This window comes from Cebus imitator, unplaced genomic scaffold (assembly GCF_001604975.1).
Source record: "Cebus imitator isolate Cc_AM_T3 unplaced genomic scaffold, Cebus_imitator-1.0 Scaffold12, whole genome shotgun sequence".
Lineage (NCBI taxonomy): Eukaryota > Metazoa > Chordata > Mammalia > Primates > Cebidae > Cebus > Cebus imitator.
The window spans coordinates 8859555-8881813 of NW_016107327.1; the positions used below are offsets into that span (position 1 = coordinate 8859555).

The 22259-nt window shown below is 35.0% G+C and overlaps 1 protein-coding gene and 1 long non-coding RNA gene across 2 annotated transcripts in view; one reads left to right on the forward strand and one right to left on the reverse strand.

Moving 5' to 3' along the window:
• Positions 1-10295, reverse strand: part of RBBP8 (RB binding protein 8, endonuclease) — a 131088-nt gene extending 120793 nt beyond the window's left edge. The window contains exon 1 of the mRNA XM_017498726.2: positions 10112-10295. The gene's annotated coding sequence lies outside the window, so the exon portion shown is untranslated. The remainder of the gene's footprint in view (positions 1-10111) is intronic.
• The window catches only part of LOC108282759, a 135846-nt gene that overhangs the window by 11173 nt on the left and 102414 nt on the right, over positions 1-22259 (forward strand). The window contains exons 2-3 of the long non-coding RNA XR_001816575.2: positions 3222-3325; positions 10340-10498. This is a non-coding gene — a long non-coding RNA (uncharacterized LOC108282759). The remainder of the gene's footprint in view (positions 1-3221; positions 3326-10339; positions 10499-22259) is intronic.

Genomic DNA, 22259 nt, shown 5'->3' on the forward strand with positions numbered 1-22259 from the left:
TCCGTCTCAAATAAAAAAAAAAAAAAAAAAAAAAAAATTTGATTGTAAGTTAATTAGCCTCATCATTGAAAAAAAACTGGGCTCTCTCAGTCAGGATTGGAGTGAAACACCTATTTATTTTTTAGACTTTTAAATTTATTTCTTAGCATTTTGGCACACATGCTTTTTTACTTGCCTTACACTAGATATGTACATTTGAAAAATGAATATAAATTAACTTCTAATAGAATTAGAAAAATGGTTGTACAAGCTTTCCTAGACCTGGTTGTGAGTTGTTTCATGTGCTAAATTTAAAATCAAGTAGATTGAAGGGTTTTGAATTATGTTGTAATCTCAGAAGGGACAGTGTAAGAAGTGCTTCAAAAAATTGTGATCATGTTCTACTGTCAATGATGGCATATAGCCATATTCCTAGCCTTTTTTTTTTTTTTTTCCGTTATGGAAAGAGCCCTGAACTGGAAGATAGGATGAGAGATTAAATTCTGACCCTATCTCTGATTACCTGTATGTTATATAGACAAGTCTTATTTCCCTCACTGAAAGAGAATATTAATACTCACTGTGCCCAAAGGGTTGTTGTAAGAATAAAATAACATATTTGAAATTTCTTAAAGAAGAATTAAGAGAAGTTTGAAGCAGCTTGCCTATTGGGGGAATGGCAGAAGGCTTTCCAGGCAGAAAGCACGTGTGAAGACTATATTGTGGAGAATCATTGTTGAGTTCTGTAACTGCAAGGATATAATAAAGTATTTGTATAAGTTGATATTGAGAAGGCATCAGCTGCACCATCTAATTTGCTGAATGAATTCTAATTTTTAATTCTAATCCTGTTGAGCAAATAATTTCTCTGTACTTTGGTTGTTGATCCATGAAATGAAGATAATAATATATACCTTGAATATTTTACAGGATCGTTGATAGGATTAAATGATATATATATGTAAAAAACTATAACAATGTAAGAAACTTTTGTTAACAGTAGATATATTTAAGAGCTACAGCTAATCAGAGAGATCTCTTCCATGGCTAAAGTTGTATAATTATAGTGAAACTGTTGAATTGCTAGGCAAATTGTGAAAGATTTATAATTATAGAAAGGATTACACTATATTGTTAAATGATTTTACATATGTTATCTTGATTTACATAATTGAGTTTAGGTAAGTTAGGTAGTATTATTATTATATGGTTGTTATTAGTTTTATTATATTCTAAAGGATTTAAAAAATGATGTAGCCCAATGGCAAAATTATATTGAAAGAAGAAAAACTAATCTATTCATTTATTTCATGAATTAGTGGTTACAATAAATCATTCATTGGCCAAGCGCGGTGGTTCATGCCTGTAATCCCAGAACTGTGGGAGGTCAAAGCAGATGGATTGCTTGAGTCCGGGAGTTTGAGTCCAAACTGGACAACATGAGGAAACCCCGTCACTACAGAAAATATATAAAAATTAGCTGGGCATGCTGATTCGAGCCTATAGTCCAAGCTATTCCATAGGCTGAGATGGAGGATTGTTTCAGCCTGGGAGGTGGAGGTTGCAGTGAGCTGAGATCTTGCAACTGCACTACAGCATGGGTGACAGAGTGAGACCCTCTCTCAAAAAAATTAATAATAATAAGTTAATGTCCATTATTATTGGGCTTTTTCCAGCATTAATAAGTGTCTCCACTTTTTTGTATTTGCTGTGCACTATTCAGTTTTCCTATTTCATCTTTATTCATTAGCTACTTTACCTAACTTCTAAGGAGGCAGGGTTTTGGTATTTTTTTTTAAACTCACATTTAATTATTATAACAGAATTCAAGTTAAATGAAAAGATGATGTGCTTTTAGTCAGGTTTCTTTTCTCTTTGCACCTTTTTCTCCTTCACTTTCTCTGAACTAAGTTTACATATTATGCAAACAAATATGGTATTTTCTTAATTAAAGTACATGATTAACTGTTCTGTTTTTAAATTTTTAATCTGCTTGACTAGAGCATTCACATAATGTGTTTTTCAGAGCCAAGCCTCAGGATCACATTATAGGTTATAATGAATTACTTATTGTAACTAGACCCTCTTGGACACAGTCCAAGATAAACTTGTACTATTCAAAATTGTGTGTTTCACTGTAATGAAAAGTGTTACTTGAGGGTCCAGTGTAGTCAATCTGTTTTTACTATAACTTTACCAATGTAAACATTTAAACAATGAAGTCTTTGCATCAATGCTGGACATAAAAGTATTTACAGAGTACATACTGATTGTCCATTTTGCTGCTGTTTGGCCCTTTAAAAATTGGCCACCAAATGCAGGAAATAAATTGAAGTTTATTAGAAAATAGCTTTCTCACAGAAGATCGAGTTTCATTGCATCTTGGGTTTTGTGGGAATGGATCAAATACATCAGACAAAAATAGGCTAAAGTTCCTTCTTCTCCATTTGAAATGTACTCATTTCTCAGAACATCTATTTTAATTGTATTTTGCATTAGAATTACATTGGTAAAACTAAAGAAGAAGCAGGTTGACCATACTTGTCCTATAACATGATGTATTGGACACGTCTTGGGCCCTGCTTGCTCCAGGCATTTCAGTGGCAACCAGATTCATGCAGGTGAAACTTGACAGTCCCTCACCTGACTTTTTGTCCTGGGAGCTTCTCTGAAGCCAGCAGAAACAAGTATGCAACTTGAAAGCATAAGAAATTAGCAACCTGAGAGGCAGCTCTTAACTTATGGAAGTCAGAACTTGTGGATAAGTGCCCTTCTCTTGTGTTTTCTGACAGGCTATTCTGGGGTAGTTTCATGGCCCCTAAGAAGACACTGGGCTTGAGCCTTGTTTGCCCATAGTGGTGGATGAACTCAGGAATGAACTTTTGTATTGGCCTTCCTTCCTTTCACCGAATCTCTTACTCCTGTTTCTGGGTGCTTTCCCAAATAAAGAATTTGCACATAAGCCAGAGGGCTCAGGCTCTTACTCTCCATGGAGAACCTAGATTAAAAGATAAAGGGGAAACTTGAGATTTCTATTTCATTATTTTTGAATTATTAATGGAAATTTTAACTTATAAAAATTTGCATGCATGGATGGGACAGTCACATTAATTGTATCAGTCATTTGTAAGAATGTTAATGACCCAAGATTGGTTGAACATGTGCATTTGATGTTATTTTTCTGATAGTGTTAATGGGTTAGATTTGAAGACACTCACACATTTGCTCATTTTTTCTTATAGGCAGGAGAATCTTGCTGCTTTCCTGTGATTTACCAACCAGAGATTCTAATGTGATATGTTTGGAGTGAAGTTATCAATCTGCATTTTTAATAGGCATCCTCCAGGTGAGTCAGATGGTCATAGACTGTGCTAGGTTATCACAGTAGTAATAATGCTGGGTATTATTAGATGCATAAAGTTATAATCAATCTTGTATTTCTTAATGTTTCAAGAGTCATTGAGAAATTCATTAGATTTAAAATATTTTCATGTTGGAAGGAAGTGTTTCTCACTTCTAATCTAAATCATTGTAAATATGATAGGCAAAGAATTTGCAAGTGAATAGGTTTAAGATATAACTTTGAAACTAAGAATTTGTCACTCAAGTTACATTTTCACTTTGTCAGGGGTATGTAACTTCAAAGATAATAGTTTCTGGTTGTTTTTAAGGCTGTATGTCTTTAACACATGAACTATTATGTTCTCTATTTCCCAGTAAGTTTTGGATTTATAGACAGTGTAGTTAGTCCTGAGTTATCCAAATTAGCTATTTGTATAAAAACGTTTTATTTATTTACTTATTTATTGAGACAGGGTTTCACTCAGTTGCCCAGGCTGGAGTGTAGTAGTGTGAACACAGCTTACTGCATCCTTGATCTCTTGGAATCAAGTGATCCTTCTGCTTCAGTGTCCTGTTGTAGCTGGGTCCACGGGCCTATACCACTATGCCCAGCTAATTTTTTATTTTTTGTAGATACAGGGGTCTCACTTTGTTTCCTAGGCTGGTCTTGAACTCCTGGGATCAAGCAATTCTCCTACCTTGGCTTCCCAAAGTGCTGGGATTATACGTGTGAGCCACCATTCCCCATCAGAACATTTTAAAAACATATTTAAAATTTTTATTTGTTCCTGCCTTCTTTGCAATTGTTTGCAGTAATCTCTACTGTAAACATTTAAAAGTAAATTCAAATTAAATGCTAATTTAATGACTAGTCACATAGACTAAATTGCTTACATATTTAATAAAATAGTTTTAAGAATATATAATTAATTAGACTGGGTGTGGTGGCTCACACCTGTAATCCCAGCATTTTGGGAGACTGAGAAGGATGGATCACCTGAGGATAGAAGTTCGAGATCAGCCTGGCCAACATGGTGAAACCCCATCTCTACCAAAAATATAAAAATTAGCCCGGTGTGGTGGCATGCATCTATTATCCCAGCTACTTGGGGACTGAGGCAGGATAATTGCTTAAACCTGGTAAACAGAGGTTGCAGTGAGCCAAGATTGTACCACTACACTCCAGCCTGGGTGACAGAGCAAGACTCTGTCTAAAAAAAAAGAATATGTAATTAATTAGTGGGCTAAATTGGTGAAATGATTCTTTTGTCTTTCTGCACACCATCTACCTACAGTGTCTACAATTTAAGTGAAAACAAGATTCTTTTAGCATGGTTTTAAATTGGAATTATAGCATCAGCAGAAAGCTTTTTGTAAAGCAATTAAATATCTTTCAGGAAATTAAAGTTGATTACAAGAGATCAATAAGATCAGTTTGTGTTATAAATGGGTTATTAGTTGGTTCTAATATTAACTCTTAACCAGTTTTTTGCTCTTTATTCATTCAATGGAAGATGTGTCAATTGACTTATTTTTAGTTTGTTGTGGTATTCTGAACTCCCTTCTGGCCAATACATTTCACAAAAAGCTCCTCCTTTGTGATCTTTGCTCATCGGCTCCATTCCCTAATCAATTAATCAGTCTGAGGCAAATTTAATATTATCTTTAGAAAATGTTAAATCGTCTTCTATCTTCTTGTGCTCCGTACATTTTGGAGTCACTCTCCTCATTATTATTTGCTATCAAAATAATGCAATATAATTTAATATTAGCCTATAATAAATTTAATTCAGAAGGGATTTTTTTTTAATAGGAGGAAACACATTCTACAGCCCTGAAAAAATAATTCAGTTGGTAGTAGAAAAAGCACAATCCTTAGAGCATGTAGAAATTCTTTGGCTGAGGTAGGAAGATTTAAGACTAGCCTGGGGAACATATGGAGACCACATCTCTACAAAAATTAAAAAAAAAAAAAATTACCCAGGTATAGCGGCATGTGGCTGTGGTCCCAGCTACATGGGAGGCTGAAGTAGGAGGATCACTTGAGCCCAGGAAATCAAGACTGCAGTGAGTTGTGTTTGCCACTGCATTCCAGCCTGGGTAACAGAGCAAGACCCTGTCTAAAAAGAGAAAGAAAGAGAAAGAGAGAGAGAAAGAGAGAGAGAGAGAGAGAGAGAAAGAAAGAGAAGAAAGAAAGAGAGAGAAAGAAAAAAGAAAAGAAATTCGATGTCATGTTAGATAATAGATAAAAACAGCTATTGGAAACAGTACACGTTAGAAGGTACAAGTAAGAAGGCACAGTAAGATACAGTCATGCACTGAATAGCAATGTTTTGATCAGCAATGGAACACAAATGCTACAGTGGTCCCATAAGATTATAGTACCGCATATTTTTACCATAGCTTTTCTATGCCAGTATATGTTTAGATACACAAATACTTATCACTGCGTTATAGTTGTTTACAGTATTCAGTACAGTATCATGCTGTACAAGTTTATAACCTGGAAGCAATAAGACGTACCATATAGCCTAGGTGTGTAGTAGGCTCTGCCATTGAGGTTTGTGTAAGTAGACTCTATAATATTCACACAACAATGAAATCTATTTCTAATTTCTAAAATAATTTCTAATTTCTCAGAATGTATCCCTGTTATTTGATGTATGACTGCATTATAATTTGAATTATCTATGTCACACTTGCTTCCATTAGTACAGATGATTGAAACTGAGTTTTTAAAAAGTATTTAAGGCTTTTAATCATCTTGATGTACTGCTCTCACAACACCTTTAATAAAGACTTATTTGAAGTGAATCTTTAATTGGATTGGATTATGTGGGTTTCTGATTTTTTTTTTTTAATTTAAGAAGATTAAAATATTTTCCAACATTATATCTTTTTTAATTTTTTTTTTTGAGACAGAGTCTCACTCTGTTGCCCAGGCTGGAGTGCAATGGCATGATCTCGGCTCACTGCAATCTTTCCTTGGTAGCTGGGACTACAGGTGCACGCCACCATGCCTGGCTAATTTTTGTATTTTTAGTAGAGATGGGGTTTCACTCTGTTGGCCAGGCTGGTCTTGAATTCCTGACCTTGTGGTTCACCCACCTAGGCTTCCCAAAGTGCTGGGATTATAGGCATGAACTACTGCGCTTGGCTCCAACATTATATCTTAATGCGTTCCAAGATTGCTGATTTAATTTTTATTTTTCTGACAAAAATTACATACATATTCTAAGTTAAAGTTGACTTATCTTACTGAAAGAAAATACTGAAATACTTCAGCAAATACTGAAGCTATTTGTTGAAATGTATTATATAGTCTATAAAAGGAATGCGAAGGATACTGACATTTGCTGAGCACCTGATATGTTCTATGAACTATGTGAAGTGTTTTACATGATACCTCATTTAATTCTTCCAACAACTCTGAAAGAATGGTATTAGTTTCCTTAACTTACAGATAGAGGAAAGAGAACTCAGAAAGTTTAGTAATTTCCAAGGGGAAAGTAATTTGTAGCAGAGTTATTTAAACCCATGCCAATTTGGCTCAAAAGCTCACATGCTTTTCAGTATACTGCCTTTTTTCTTATAAAGTTAAGAAACAAATGAAAGTGATTATTTTTCAGAGTCAATTTGGACTGAACTAAAATGACCAAATTTAGAAGCATTTCCCAGGTAAGATTTTACCCGTGAAAAGATAAGCGGATTAGGAGAATTAACATTTACTACCAAGAATCACAATTGAAATTTTTGGGCCTTTGGTTCTCAAACTTTCTATAATCATATTTCCTAGGAATTCCTCAAAATAAAAATGTTTAAAACATGTTTTGAGCACTTGTGTGCAAAGCTCACCCCTTAAATAACAGCATCTATCACCTCTAAGATGGATTTTTAAGTCCTGTGATTTCTGTCATTTCTGTCTTCATAACATAATTTTCCTGTCAGCTCTAACCAAATTTTAGGAATGCTGTATTAACTTAGGTAAGTCCTAAATTATGAGTGTATAAGAATGACTAAAATAATCCAAAAATACATACATACATACTAAAAAAATAGTTGAGACAGCTTAAAGCAGTATTAAATCAGAAAATGAGAGCGGGATCTACAAGTTGGGCAAATATGAAAGAATGTGAGGCCTTTAAGAGATTAGCATTTGAAGTGGTAATCACCTTCATTATCAATGGTAATCCCATATATTCAGCCACCGTCCCAAAAATGTTTGGGGCAATAATGACATCGATTAAAATATATAAACAAATGATTTCTTAGTTCACCAAAGATTCATTAACACAACTATACAACACAATTTTACCTTTTTAGATTAGATTTCATGTATTCAGAGGAGTCAGTGTAGGGTAGTGAAAAAATGATTGGTCTTGGTAGTATTCAGGAAACCTGGATGTTCTGGCCCCAGATCCACCCTTAGATTATATAGTAGTGACTTAGCTATATTTTGGGGCTTTTCATTCCTTAATGCAAAAATAAGGTGTTAGATTCATTGGTTGTCCTTTAAGTGTCCTTCTTAGGTAAAAAATGTTACAATTCTAAGTACTTTTAGTGGAAAACACATGAAGATATTTAGGAAGAAAAGAAGTTGCAGTTGTTAAGAAAGCTAGCACTGTTGACAAAAAGAGTTATGTGAAATTGTGTGGCCAGGAATAAAAAGAAATGCATCCTCTACTAAAAGAGTAAAAAGATTTTAAATGATTGGAACACTTTTTGATTAGGTGTTGAGGTATGTTGGTCTGTATTAAATACATACACACTTGGGAAGCCAAGATGGGTAGACCACCTGAGGTCAGAAGTTCGAGACCAGCCTGCCCAACATGGCGAAACCCTGTCTCTACTAAAAATACAATAAAATTAGCCAGGCGTTGTGCCTGGCGCCTGTAATCCCAGCTACTTCGGAGGCTGAGACGAGAGAATCTCTTGAACCCAGGAGGTGGAGGTTGCAGTGAGCTGCGATTGTGCCACTGCACTCCAGCCTGGGCAACAAGAACAAAACTCTTGTCTCAAAAAAAAAAAAAAAATGCACACTCCTAATTTGATTGACAAATTTATATCCTCATTTAAAAAAAATCACAATGTATCAAAATTTTAAAGGACTCAATTTATAGAAAATACAGAAAAGTAATAATTTAATAGGACTCGCACATATTTGAAAATGAAAATTTCATTAAATGAAAACTGTAGAATACTCTCCCAAAATATAGAGTTAAGCTTGAAATTTTACCCATGGATTTTATATAAAAATTATATATAGTTCCTAAATAGGTTTCTTCAAAACCATAAACATAAAAAATGCTCAATAAATAAATTAGAATCCCAAATTAATCTTTAAACAGTACAGTATGGTTTACATTTTTAAAATTGCTGTATGCAATATATTCCCCAGAAACACTAACAATGTGCTCTGTTGCTATATATATTACCTGAAAACTAGGTTTCATGTAGTAAATTCAGAAAAATTCAGCCAATTGAAAAGTTTTGATCCATATTACCAAAAAATTGTCAAAACACAATTTATGCTGAATAAAATTAACATTGGTTTGCTGAATTAGTACATTCCTTTTGCAGATAAAACATTGCATAGCTTTTCAGCAGTTTACCTAGATTACCAGAAATTCTATGCAGAACTGCCTAAGAAGTAGGACTATGAAGCATCCAAGGGTTTTCTCTGCAAAATATGAAATCTCATCCAAACATTTATTTACACTTTTAAATGTATTCTTTGTCAACATCCTAAAGAAACTAATATTATAGCCTTTGCGTTAGAAAATAAATTATAGCCTTTGAGTTTGAACATAATGGCAAATTGGGAACCCTAGGGACAATGAAAAGGATGCATCAGACTTGCTCAGTTCAAGGCAAAGTCCTATTAAGATGACAAGAAAGCATTCAGTGTAAATATGTTAAAATTTTTTAAAATTCCCAGATAAAATCATATGTTAGCTGTTATGTTAAATTCAATGTCCCAGAAGACATGAGCTTCTGTTCAACCTAATATCAGTAAATAAAGGGGTAGGATAGTATGCCAAAATAAATCTAAAGGGATTGGTAACACTCATTTTACGTGATACAAACTACTAAAATAAATTAATTGGATTAAGTAAAGAGAGAGCAAAAAGGAAGATTTTTAATATAAATGAAAGGAAGATCCAAGTGTTCTTTCACCTAAAAAGTTTTTCAGACCTAATAGGCATGACAAAACCTGTCTTCATTCCTTTCTATTCAGCTCAGCAAGTGCTTCTGAGCTCCAATAGTTAATCAGTTACCAGATTCCACAATCTTTGTTTTTCACACTCTTCAATTTTTGCTGTGGATTGTTCCTCTAATGTACTTAGAATCACCAGCAGGCCAATACTTTTTGTTTTTGGCCTTAAAAAGGCAATTACTATTTATCCACAATTAGATTTTCCATATAAAATTGTTACCATATAGTAACAGCCTGTAAAACATAATTATATTATGAAGAAGTAGATGGCTTAATATAAATCATTAACATGTGAAATTTATTTGGCAAAATTATTCAGTACAGATTTTAAGATGACCATAGCCATGCACAACTTACAAAAAAGTATAGTAAGAGAATATTATATACCAAATAACCTTTATGCAGACAAATCAATGAATATAATGCAAGTGTTATAAAACAATATCTAGCTTTACAGAAAAGGTATAATGCAGGTATTACTATGTTAAAAATCGATTATCTTTTTAAACATCGTTTCTTAATTAAACTTTCCAAAATGCATAGAAAACTGAGAAATTTAAAATATATACTTACCCTTCAATTTATTTAGAAAACCTCTGCTCTTGGTGAAAAGCAGAAATTATTTCACTGCTCACTTTCCCTGAAGCTATGAACTTAAACATTAAATCAGTGGACACCACCTCTCTGGACCACACTAGTTTGCTAGACACTACTGGTATGTGGAAGAGTTCTGCTGCATCTAAGCTATATACTGTGTACAATGGATAACCTAATATGCCTTTCATTTAACTGGCTGGGCAGGTTTCTACCGTCTGTGGAACATGGAATCAAACCAGAATATGTTGGCACAACAGGCCAGTAAAACCGGTTCTTCTGTAGATCCAGAACCTGTCCAACCAGTCTGTATCAAAGGCTAGCCCAACATGCTGCAGCGGCTCAGCTCTGCTAAGCTTGTACTGGGTGAGTTATCCCCACCTCCCATCAACTCCCAACAAACTACTCAGAATATTGTAGCCTCCAGCAAAATAATTCAGAGTTCTAGTGGGAGGGGTAGATCTGTGTCAGGTATAGCAAGAGTCCATTGTTATAAGCCTCTCATGGTAGACATATATAAGCAAGTTGTCTATTATCTTCAAAGGTAGGTGATCCTTTTAAAAATGTATTCTAGGGCACTCTGCTGACTCCAACCTCTAGAAACAGATTACCTACAATGAAGATGAATCCTATAATGTCTGACCTTTTCCATTAGTCTGTTTGGCTTTGCTTGATCTAGCTTAGCCTTGAGGAGAGAGATTAATATTCCCCACAAGGGTAGTGGCCTTGAGAGCTAGAAGGAAAAATTTCTAGAAGGAGAGAAACAAGGTGTAGGTTGAACAAACATTTGCTTGAGTGTGTTATCTTCCTTGTTCTCAAATGATCCTCATGCATTCCAGTCTAAAATGGAAAAACTCCTACATACTAGGGAAATGTAAAGAGGTTTTGCTTTGGATATTCAACAGTTCACCACAAAGTATTGATCAACTATGTTTCAAGAACTGTGACAGGTACAGTGTTCACAATGTAAGTAAAATTAGTAAAGAGGGCAGTGTCAAAGTTCTCAATTAAGCACGTCTAGTAAGCTTTTGGAAAGAAGAAATGAGCAGCAAAACATTACATTTTGACAGAAATTAGTTTGTGTTAAGAGAGATCATGTGAAATTTGTTCTTACTCTCTCATATACTTGCACATTTAGAAGTAGTCTTTCCTGTCTACTGATGTAGTGATTCTGAAACTTTTGTGCTTAAGAATCATCTGAAGTGTTAGGAGCACAGATTCCTGGGCCTAACTTCCACAGATTCTGCTTCAACATTCTATAGGAATGTTGCCCAAGCACTTCTAGTGATTCTGATGTTGCAGGGACCATAGGCACATATTCCATGCTCAGTTTCTCTTCTATTTTTATATCTAATTAAAAAGAATACATATGGGCCAGGCACGGTGGCGCATGTCTGTAATCCCAGCACTTTGGGAGGCCAAGGCAGGCAAATTACGAGGTCAGGAGATTGAGACCATCCTGCCAGCATGATGAAATCCTGTCTCTACTAAAAATACAAAAATTAGCTGGGCATGGTGGCGCACTTCTGTAATACCAGCTACTAGGGAGGTTGAGGCAGGAGAACTGCTTGAACCAGGGAGGCGGAGGTTGCAGTGAGCCAAGATCGCGCCACTGGCTTCAGCCTGGTGACAGAGCGAAACTCTGTCTCAAAAAAAAAAAAGAAAAAAAAGAAGGATACATATGAACCCAAAGTTGTCATTTTTATTTTTGTATCTCTAGTGTCTAGAACATTGACTGGCACTTAGAAGGTACTTAATAAATGCTTATCAGAGTCAGCACTTGCTAGATCTCAGGGGAAACACAACTAGTAGCAACTATATGAATCAAACTCTATTAAATACTATAATTATAATAATTGAGATGGCAGCTCAGAAATGGGAGTATGACTGTAAGTATGGGGAAGACTTCATGTGGGAAATTGGTTTAGAGACTTTTCTTTTTAAACCATGGCCAAAGGTTTCTAACAAAAGGTTAAAGGAACAATAAAAATAATGCCTTTGATTTGATAACAGTAACAAAAGTATTAAGTATGTGAGGAGACCATGAACTCAAAACTGGATAATAAGGTTATTTTCTACGACAGGCATCAGCAGATTTTTCCTTAAAGGATCAGAGACTAATAAAGTTTGTGGGCCGGATTGTCTCTGTTTCAACTATTCAGTTGTAACAGTATAGCATAAAAACAGACATAGACAATAGTCATTTAAATGGGTACGATATTGTGAAATATGTGTTTAGTCTTTGACCCTTTTTCCTGGTGTATGTAGACTCTCCAAAGTGATGTCTTTGGATGTTAATGAGTTGACTGACAGCTGGCAACCCCTAGGTAGCTTCAGGATGGGGGCTGGTCACCCTAAAGACCAAGGCAGGACTAGAGGCTAAGGATTTTCAGGCCCTCCCCACAACCTGCAGGTTAAATTGATCACTAATGGCCAGTGGTTTAATCAGTCATGCCTATGTAATGAAGTCCCATGAAAACCCAGAGGACACAATAGCTTTCAGATAGCTGAACACATGGAGCTTCCTGGAGGGTGGTGCACTGTTGAGGGCATGGAAGCGCTATACCCCTTCTCAAATGCCTTCCTCATGACTCTCTTCAATCTGTACCTATGGCAATATCCTTTACTGTAAACTGGTAAACATAAATGGTTTCCTTTAGTTCCGTGAGCTGCTCTAGCAAATTAATCCAACTCAAGGAGGGGGTCTTGGGATCCCCAGTTCATAAACAATCAGTTAAAAGCACAGGTAAAAATAACCCAGGACTTGCAATTGGCATCAGAAGTAGGGGCAGTCTTTTGGTATTGTGCCCTCAACTTGTGGAATTTGATTTCTAGGTAGATAGCATCAGAACTAAATTGGAGAATACCTCACTGGTATCTGCTGCAGAATTCATTGCTTGCTTGTTAGTAGGGGAAAGTCTCCACACAGTTGGTTGCAGAAGTCTTCTATGTTGATTGTTTGTTGTTGAGTGAGAGAATAGAAAAAGTACTTTGAGTGTCAGTGTGCTTTTCTCAACACTATGGGTGTGGATGTGCTCTAATAAAACTTTGCAAAACAAGTAGCAAGCCAGATTTGGCTAGTAAGCTGACCCCTAATCTAGAGTAAAACCTGTGAATTGTTAATTGAAAAATTAACAAGATTGCATAATTGACTAGGCAAATAGGCTTTCGAGTCATAAAGACTTAGTTTCTATCCCGGTTTGATGGTCACCTGAATCAAACATCAGTTTTATTTATAAAATTGGAAGCAAAATAATAGTACCTACCCCCTAGAGTTATTACAAGATTCAAATAATCATTTATGTAAAGGTTTATCTGAAAATCTAGTGCACAGTAAGGGATTGATAAAATGTCAACTGAAAATAAAACAAGTTAAACATAGCAGTTGAATGTGTTTATTTCTGTTCTTGAAATCCTAATAAAATGACAGTACAGAACCAAAACTGCGTGAACCTTTAAAGTTCAAAAAGTGCAAACCAACAGGAAGTTGGAAAAGATTTTAAAAAATTAAAAAAATATATATAATCAAAAAGATTGAGAGAGGTAGCAGACAAGAGACATCCATGTATTTTTGCAAGGAGGAATGAGAATGAGTGGTGACTTAGCAGAATAGGGAGGAAGTTTACTTCCCATAATAAAAGCAAGTCTGTCTCTACTGCAGAATGCTGGAAAAATTCAGGATTTGGAGGTACAAGGTACCCTTAAATAGCCTCGGGGAGTAGAGTGGGTTGGAATGTAAAGATTAGTTGAAAATCTGCTTAAGGAACAGTTTACTCCATAGGTCCCATCTCAACCCAGAAGCCTGGATTCTTTGACCTTGACAGAAATAGGTAGTACTTGTTGATTTATGGTAGAAGAATTTATCTTAGATTTGTTCTAGATTTGGGACTACTAAGCAGAGCTGAGAGTGGATAGTAAAGCACCATACTGAAATCTGAGTGATTATATTATTTTCCTATTGCTTCTATAACAAATTACCCCAAACAAAGTAGTTAAAAAAACCCACAATTTATCGTCTTACAGTTCCAGAAGTCAGAAGTCCAAAGTGGGTCTCAGTTGGTTAAAATTAAGGTGTCAGCAGAGTTGCCTTTCTTTATGGAGGCTCTAGAAAGAAATTTTGTTTTCTTGCCTTTTCCAGTTCCACCTGCATTACTTGGCTCATGGCTCCGTTACTTCTTTAAAGCCAGCAATGGCTTTTTCACATCATATCATTTTGTCCCTGATTCTCCTGCCCTCCTCTTCCGTATTTAAATCCAACTGAATAATCCAAGATAACCTCCCTTTTTAAGGTCAATTGATTAGCAACCTTGATTCTATCTGCTATCTAAATTATCTTTAGCCATGTAACATAATATTTTCATAGGTTCCTGGGATTAGGATGTGTTGACATCTTTGAGAAGCCATTTTTCTGCCTACCAGAGAGATTAAGTCAGAGTCTATGTATTGGTTGCTGAGATACCCATGTTTGTTCATCTGCCTGGCTTCCAAATGCTAGTAACTAGGTTTATATTCTTCACTCACAAAGTAGGAAACTGGAGAATTTATCTGAGAAACTCTCAAGACCCTGATCTCCCGAATGCATTGTAAACTAGGACTGATCCACCCACCCCCAGACATTTGGCAATGTTTGGAGAGATATTTGATTGTAATAACTAAGGATATGGGCAATGTACTTTTGGCGTCTAGTGTATAGGGGCCAAGGATGCTGCTAAATATCTTGCAATACACAGAGAAGCTCATCTTCCTGTCCCCCAAAATAATTATTCAGCTCAAAATGTCAATGGGGCCAAGGTTGAGAAATCCTACTCTAATGTTAAGTCTACCAATTAACATCGCCCTAACACAAATCAGTGACTGATTAGAGAGTATGTAAAATGAAAAAGAGAAGAAAAGAAGCCAACAGATAAAAACTTATAAAAAACAGTCAATGCAGGGAATAGAATAGTATTTTAAATTGACTATATTAATATGTTCAGAGAAATAAGACAAGTTACTGATTATTTAAAACAAGAATAGAAAGGCTATCCAAAAGTGGCACTTTTTGATAACACAAAAGAGACATTGGAAAGTAAAAATATGATAGTAGAAAGGATGTCAGAGGTATAACCCAGGTAAAGTTTAGTGATTTCACAAAGATTGCCAGATTGGATAAAAATGTAAGACCCAACAGTATGCTACCTGCAATAAACATATTTTAGATGTAAAAAACCTAATAGGTTAATTAAAAGTAAAAGGACCAAAAGGACTTACGATATCAACACTAATCAAAAGATACTTATATTGCTATTAGACAAAATAGGTTTTAGATCAGAGTATATTACTAAGAAATAAGGATCATTTCAAAATGATAAAGGGGTGAATTCATCAAAAGCACCTAACATAATTGTATATATTCATGTGTCTCATGATATAAATGGAAAACACAGGAATCAAAAGCTGATAGAACTGAAAGAAGCACAGGAAAAATTTACAACTAGATCCCATTATTATATCTGGAGATTCCAATACCCCTCTTTCAATAATTGATAGGGTAAGAAGATAGAAAATCAGTAAAATTGGAGAAGGCTTAATATTATCAACCTACTAGATATAATTGACATTTGTAGATCACTTTAAGATGACAAAACACACATTCTTTTCAAGCATGCATGGGACATTGGCCAAGTTAGGCCGTATTTTAGGTCATAAAACAATTCTCAAATTTAAACAGACTCGAGTAATACAAAGTATATTTTCTGATGACAGTGGGATTAAGTTAGAAATAAATAACACAATGATGTTTGGGAAATTCCCCAAATATTTTTAAACTAAACAACACACTCCTAAATAACTCATAGGTTAGTGATGAAATCAAACAGGAAACTATTTTGAGCTAGATGGTAATTAAAATTCAACATGTTAAAATTCTGGGATATTGTTACAGCAGTACTTAGAAGGAAATTTATGACACTAAATGCGTTTTAAATAAAATGTAGACATTAAATGTCTATATTGGAAAAAGAAAGATTTCAAATCAGTGACCTCAACTTCTATCTTAAGAAACAGAAAAAAGGAGAGAAAGAAAATAGTAAAAATCAGAGTAGAAATCAATGAACTTGAAGACAGAGATAGAGAAAATCAGTACAACTGAAAGCTGCTTCTTCGACCGAATCAGTACAGCTGATAAACCTCTAGCCACACTGATCAGGAAAAAAAAAGCAGGGATTAGGATTAGGGCTAGTGGGAGAAAACACAAATTATCAACACTAGGAATGAAAGAAGTAATATCAATACAGATGCAACAGATTAAAAGTGTAAGAAGGACATATTATGAACTTTAAGGAAGTATAGTCAACTTAGATGAGATAGACACATTTACTTGAGATACACAAACTATCAAAACTAACCCAAGAAGAAATAGCTTTTTATTTATTCAATAAATTTAATTTGTAGTTAACCTAACCATAAAGAATTCCAAGCCAAGACTTTCACTGGTAAATGGTTTCACTGGAATTCTTACAAACATTTCAGGAAGAAATAACACCAATTTCATGCAAACTTTTCCAGAAAATCAAAGAGGAAGAAATAACGCTCAATTCATTTTATGAGGTCAGCATTACTCTGATACCAAAATTAAACAAAGACATTGTAAGAAAATAATTTTCTATATTTATATTTCTTATGAAATAGTTATAAAATTCTAAAGATTTTAGCAAATTGAAACCAATGATCATTTCAATAGATGAAAAAAATTTTGAACAATATTTGACAGCCTTTCCTGATGAAAAGTATTTGTAAACTAGGAATGGAAGAGAATTCACTCATTATGACAAGTGGCATCTAAGAAAAACCTGCAGCTGACATCATAGTTAATGGGGATAGTGAAAGACTGAAACAAATAAGGCAAGAAAAAACAAAAGGCCATATAGACTGGAAAGGAAGAAGTAAAAGTGTCTTTGAAGATAACATGAATATCTATGCAGAAAATTCTGTAGCATCTACAAAAAATATTCTAAAACTAATAATTGAATTTTGCAAGCTCATGGTAAACAATATCAATACACAAAAACAATAATAAATAACAGCAATGAGTAACCTAAAATTAAAATCTGAAAAACAATGTTATTTACAATAGTATTGCAGTAGTACCAAAAATTATGAAATATTTTGGTATAAATTTTACAAAAGATGTGGGAGAACTATAACTAAAAACTACAAAATATTGCTGATGGACATTAAAGAATACTCAGAGAGATACAGGGTTCATGGATAGGAAGACTCTTTATTCTTAAGATATAATTTCTTGGCTGGTCATGATAGCTCATGCTTATAATTCTAGCACTTTGGGAGGCTGAGGTAGGGGGATCGCTTGAGCTCAGGAGGTCAATGCTGCAGTGAGCTGTGTTCAAGCCACTATACTTCAGTCTGGGCAACAGAGGGAGACCTTGTAAAAAAAAGATGTAGGCCGGGCTTGGTGGCTCACACCTGTAATCCCAGCACTTTCAGAGGCCAGGCAAGTGGATCACCTGAAGTTAGGAGTTCGAGACCAGCCTGGCCAACATAGCGAAAGCCCATCTCTACTAAAAATACAAAATTAGCCAGGTGCAGTGACATATGCTTGTAATCAAACTACTCTGGAGGTTGAGGCAGGAGAATTGCTTGGACTCAGGAGGCGGAGGTTTCTGTGAGCCAAGATCACACCACTGCACTCTAACTCAGGGGTGACAGAGTGAGACTGTGTCTAAAAAAAAAAAAAAAAAAAAAGTATTTTTTTCCTAAATTGATCTATAAATTTAAATTTTATGCAATCCTAGTAAACATTCTAGCATTTTTGTATAAATTGACAGGTTGATTCTAAAATTTATGTTGAAATGCCAAGTTAGAACAACTTTGAATAAATTAGAGAATTTCTACTTAGTGCTGTGCTGATAGGTGTTTAACAACTAGCTCTCTGGAAATATTTTTGTGGTGTAAATATACTATGGCCGATTTCAAGCTACTAATGTGATATCACTGAACAGAGGGTACAGAAGAGATGTACAAGATCAGCTCTTGTAAATGAGTACACCCAGTTTCAGCACACCTCTTATTACACTACATGATTTTAAGATTTATCATAAAGCTAAAGTAATCAAAATGGTATGCTATTGGCACAGACAATAAATATTCAGTAAGAATGTATAACGAGTTCAGAAACAGACCCACACATATATGACCAATTCATTTTTGACAAAGGTAAAAAGATAATTCAGGAGAAAGAGTTTTTTCAACAATAGTGCTGGAAGAGTTGGATATTTACGTAAAAAAAGAACGTTCCATGCCTTATACAAATGTTAACTTAGATCATGGTTTTTAAATATAAAATATATAACTTCTGAAGTTTTAGTAAAAAAATTTGTAACCTTGAGTTATACAAATACTATATATGACACTTAAGTAATGATTTGAAAGAGAACGAAATTCAAATTGTCAGACGAAATTTGTCAAATTAAGAACTTCTGATCTTCAAGTCATAGTTAAGAAATCAAAGGATAAGCTATAGACTAGGAGAAAATATTTGCAAATGATATATCAGATAAATATCAAGAATACATAAAGAAGCTGGGAGCAGTTGTCTGTGCCTGTGGTCCCAGCTACTTGGGAGGCTGAAGCAGGAGGATTGCATAAGCCTGGAAGGGCAAGGCTGCAGTGAGCTGTGTTGTACCACTGTACAGTGTTGTACCACTGTATTCCAGCCTCGGCAACAGAGTGAGATGCTGTCTTAAAAAAAAAAAAAAAAAAAAAGCATGTTTGTATTATGATTTATATAAGCAATTTTTCTTAAAAAAAAAAAAAAATCAGCCAGGCATGGTGGCTCAGACCTGTAATTCCAGCAGTTTGGGAGGCCGAGGCAGGCAGATAACCTGAGGTCAGGAGTTCAAGACCAGCCTGATCAACATGGTGAAACCCTGTCTCTTACTAAAAATACAAAATTAGCCAGGTGTGGTGGTGCATCCCTGTAATCCCAGCTACTAGGGAGGCTGAGGCAGGAGAATTGCTTGAACCCCAGAAGTCGAGGTTGCAGTGAGCCGAGCGCTCACCATTGCACTCCAGCCTGGGCAGCAAGAGTGAAACTCCATCTTAAAAAAAAAAAAAAATCAAACCTAGATAAAACCATTAATCCAATGCAGAAGAAACTTCTAAAGAATTTTGGAGCTGGAAGTCTGTATTATGGTTCTATTCTATCATTTTGGGTATCGTTATTGTGATTTTCAGTTTGCTCAAAATGAGAGAGTTGAAATGGTTGGCTTATCAGTTCATATATAGCTGAAGAATTGTGTGTAAAATAGGAAGAGTTCTCAAGAAACTTGCATGTGGAACATATTGCTCTGCATTCACATTCGTAAGTGTTTTAAATATTTTTTATTAGAATGACTGATGGAGACTGACATATCTCAGCATTGTAATTAATTTGAGGGGGAGGTAACAAAATCCTTTTTCTCAAGGAAAATTGTAAGCAAATGTAACATAACAACTATAACTTTTATGGTTTTAGATAAACTCAATTTTTATAAAATGGTTATATTCTGAAGTAGAATTTCTGATCACAATAATTTTATTCCATATTTTTGAAATATCTAAAATATTCTACCAATTATTTTGAGTTTTATTTTGCCTATTTAAAATGACAAAGAAAAGCCCAGTTGGCTATCTTTCTGTTATAATTACATAATTTTTGAGATTTGAGAGGATTTATTTTTGTTAATACTAGTTTACAGTACCTCCAAGAGTAAAGATCTATTTGAGATAATTCTGATAAGCATTATTAGTTTAAGAAATTACATGATACAGTATATCAGTCTAGCAAAATCATACTTATATTCCATGAATATATAAAAATAAAAATAAATAAGGCCAGGTGCGGTGGCTCATGCCTGTAATCCCAGCACTTTGGGAGGCCAAGGCGTGTGGATCACGAGGTCAAGAGATGGAGATCATTCTGGCCAACATGGTGAAACCCTGTCTCTACTAAAAATACAAAAATTAGCTGGGCGTGGTGTGTGCCTGTAGTCCCAGCTACTTGGGAGGCTGAGGCAGGAGAATCGCTTGAACTTGGGAGGCAGAGGTTGCAGTGAGCTGAGATCACACTGTTACACTCCATACACTACAACCTGGCAGCAGAGTGAAACTCCATCTCAAAAAAAAAAAAAATTACCTATAAATAAACTTTTTTCTTAAATTTGGATTTTAATAACTTTATACCAAAAACAAAGTATTGTAAATGACTCATTAGAACTGTAGGTATTGGCATTCTCTGTCCCTCTCTTAGTTCAGTTCCAGCCCCACAGCTGTTGGGCTCTTTCTTAGGTACCAAGTGGACATGATGTCCAATTGATGGGCCATATTCACCCTAGAAGATGAGTTTTGGTCAAGATGGGAGGTTGAGAGGAAGGATAAGAATATGAGATGCAAACTCAGGAAATGTATCCAGCATTGAGGCAAAAAAAAAAAAAAAAAAAGAAACAGGATCAAGTCATTCAGTTGGTACCCAAGGCCAAGTATTCCTCCAGGCACCTGTACCTTGGGAAAGAGGGACCAGAGAAACCAGGAACTCAGGAGATCTGGGAAGGAGCTCAAACTAGGAGCTTGACTTTTCTAAGGGCAGTCTAACCAAGGAGGAGCATAGACTGAGAGAGGTGGAGAGAACAGCACTTTCAGTGTTCTAAGTGGGCTGTAAATCTTTTTGACTGTTGATATTTATTTATTTATACATTATACACACACTATTACTAACATCTTAGTTCAATGACTAATAAAGTTCATTGTTACTGATAATTGCAATTTTTTCAAAGAGTTTAAAAATAATTTTAAATTACTTTGGCTAGCTTCTTTCCAGACTTGATTATATTGTTACTGTTTTTAAATAAAGATGGGGCTGATAGAGATTCTGCTGTTTTCTTCTTTGGTATTGTGTGTACATTGTTAGTATTACCTTTAATTTGCCTTTTAAAGCCATTGTGTGAGAGTTAATTTAGTAATCCATAAATGCACTTAATTGGGCACGCATAGGTGGAAATACATTACCATATACTGAAACTCAGTGAAAATCTAAGAGATCTTATTTACTCTTTCTATTTGAAAACATCTGCTCTTCCCTCTGGTTTCTTTGAATATCATGTGGAACATATATCTTTTCCTAACATTCATAGGATAAACAGTCACAATGTAATCCTTTTGTATTTTTCTGAACTGATAATGGAAGAAGTTGGGAGAAGTTAAGAACGTACTACTTTGTTTCTTATAATAAAGAAAAGAGACTGATGTATAGAGCTGCAGAGAAGAGGAGAAAGTGGAGGTTAAAGAGATGTGGGCAATTACTGGGGGGGCAAGTTTTGGGATAAAGATATGAATACAGGATCTTTTGAGGAAATTTTGGGATAAAGATATGAATACAGAATCTTTTGAGGAAGTTTTACTGTTTGAAATTGGAGTAGCCTATTCTCCATATCTTTTATTCTGATTATGTATTTTTTGACTAAATAAAAATGCTGCATTCTTTTAAATTCTCAATGACAAAGTGCAACAGTATACACTAAAAATGTCTTTTCTTGCTTCCTCCTTATCTAAATCCTGCCATGCTTAAGATCTGCCTTTTCTAAGTAACTTATACCAGACTTCAGACTGTATTTTCTAGAAATGCCAGAAACAATATCACCCATCTTAAATGCTTCCCCCCACTTCTTGAATGCTTTTTTATACAGTGACCTTGGCACTCTTTCCTTCACTGAATAGGCTATACAGATGCAGGTAAGTATCTGATAGGATCACTAGCCATTAGCAAAGTGCAAATGAAAAATACAATGAGATACTCTTAAGATAGTTATTATAACAGCTAAAATTTAAAAATTATGATACCACCAAATACTGGTGACAATGCATGGAAATTGGATATCTCATACATTGCTGATGGGAACATAAAATGGTACAGCTACTGTGGAAAATGGTTTGGCAGTTTCTTAAACTACTGAACACACTTTGGAGCTTGAGACCAGTCTGGCCAAATGGTGAAACCCCATCTCTACTAAAAATACAAAAATTACTCAGGTGTGGTGGTGCACACCTGTAATCCCAGCTACTTAGGAGGCAGGATAATTCCTTGAGCCTGGGT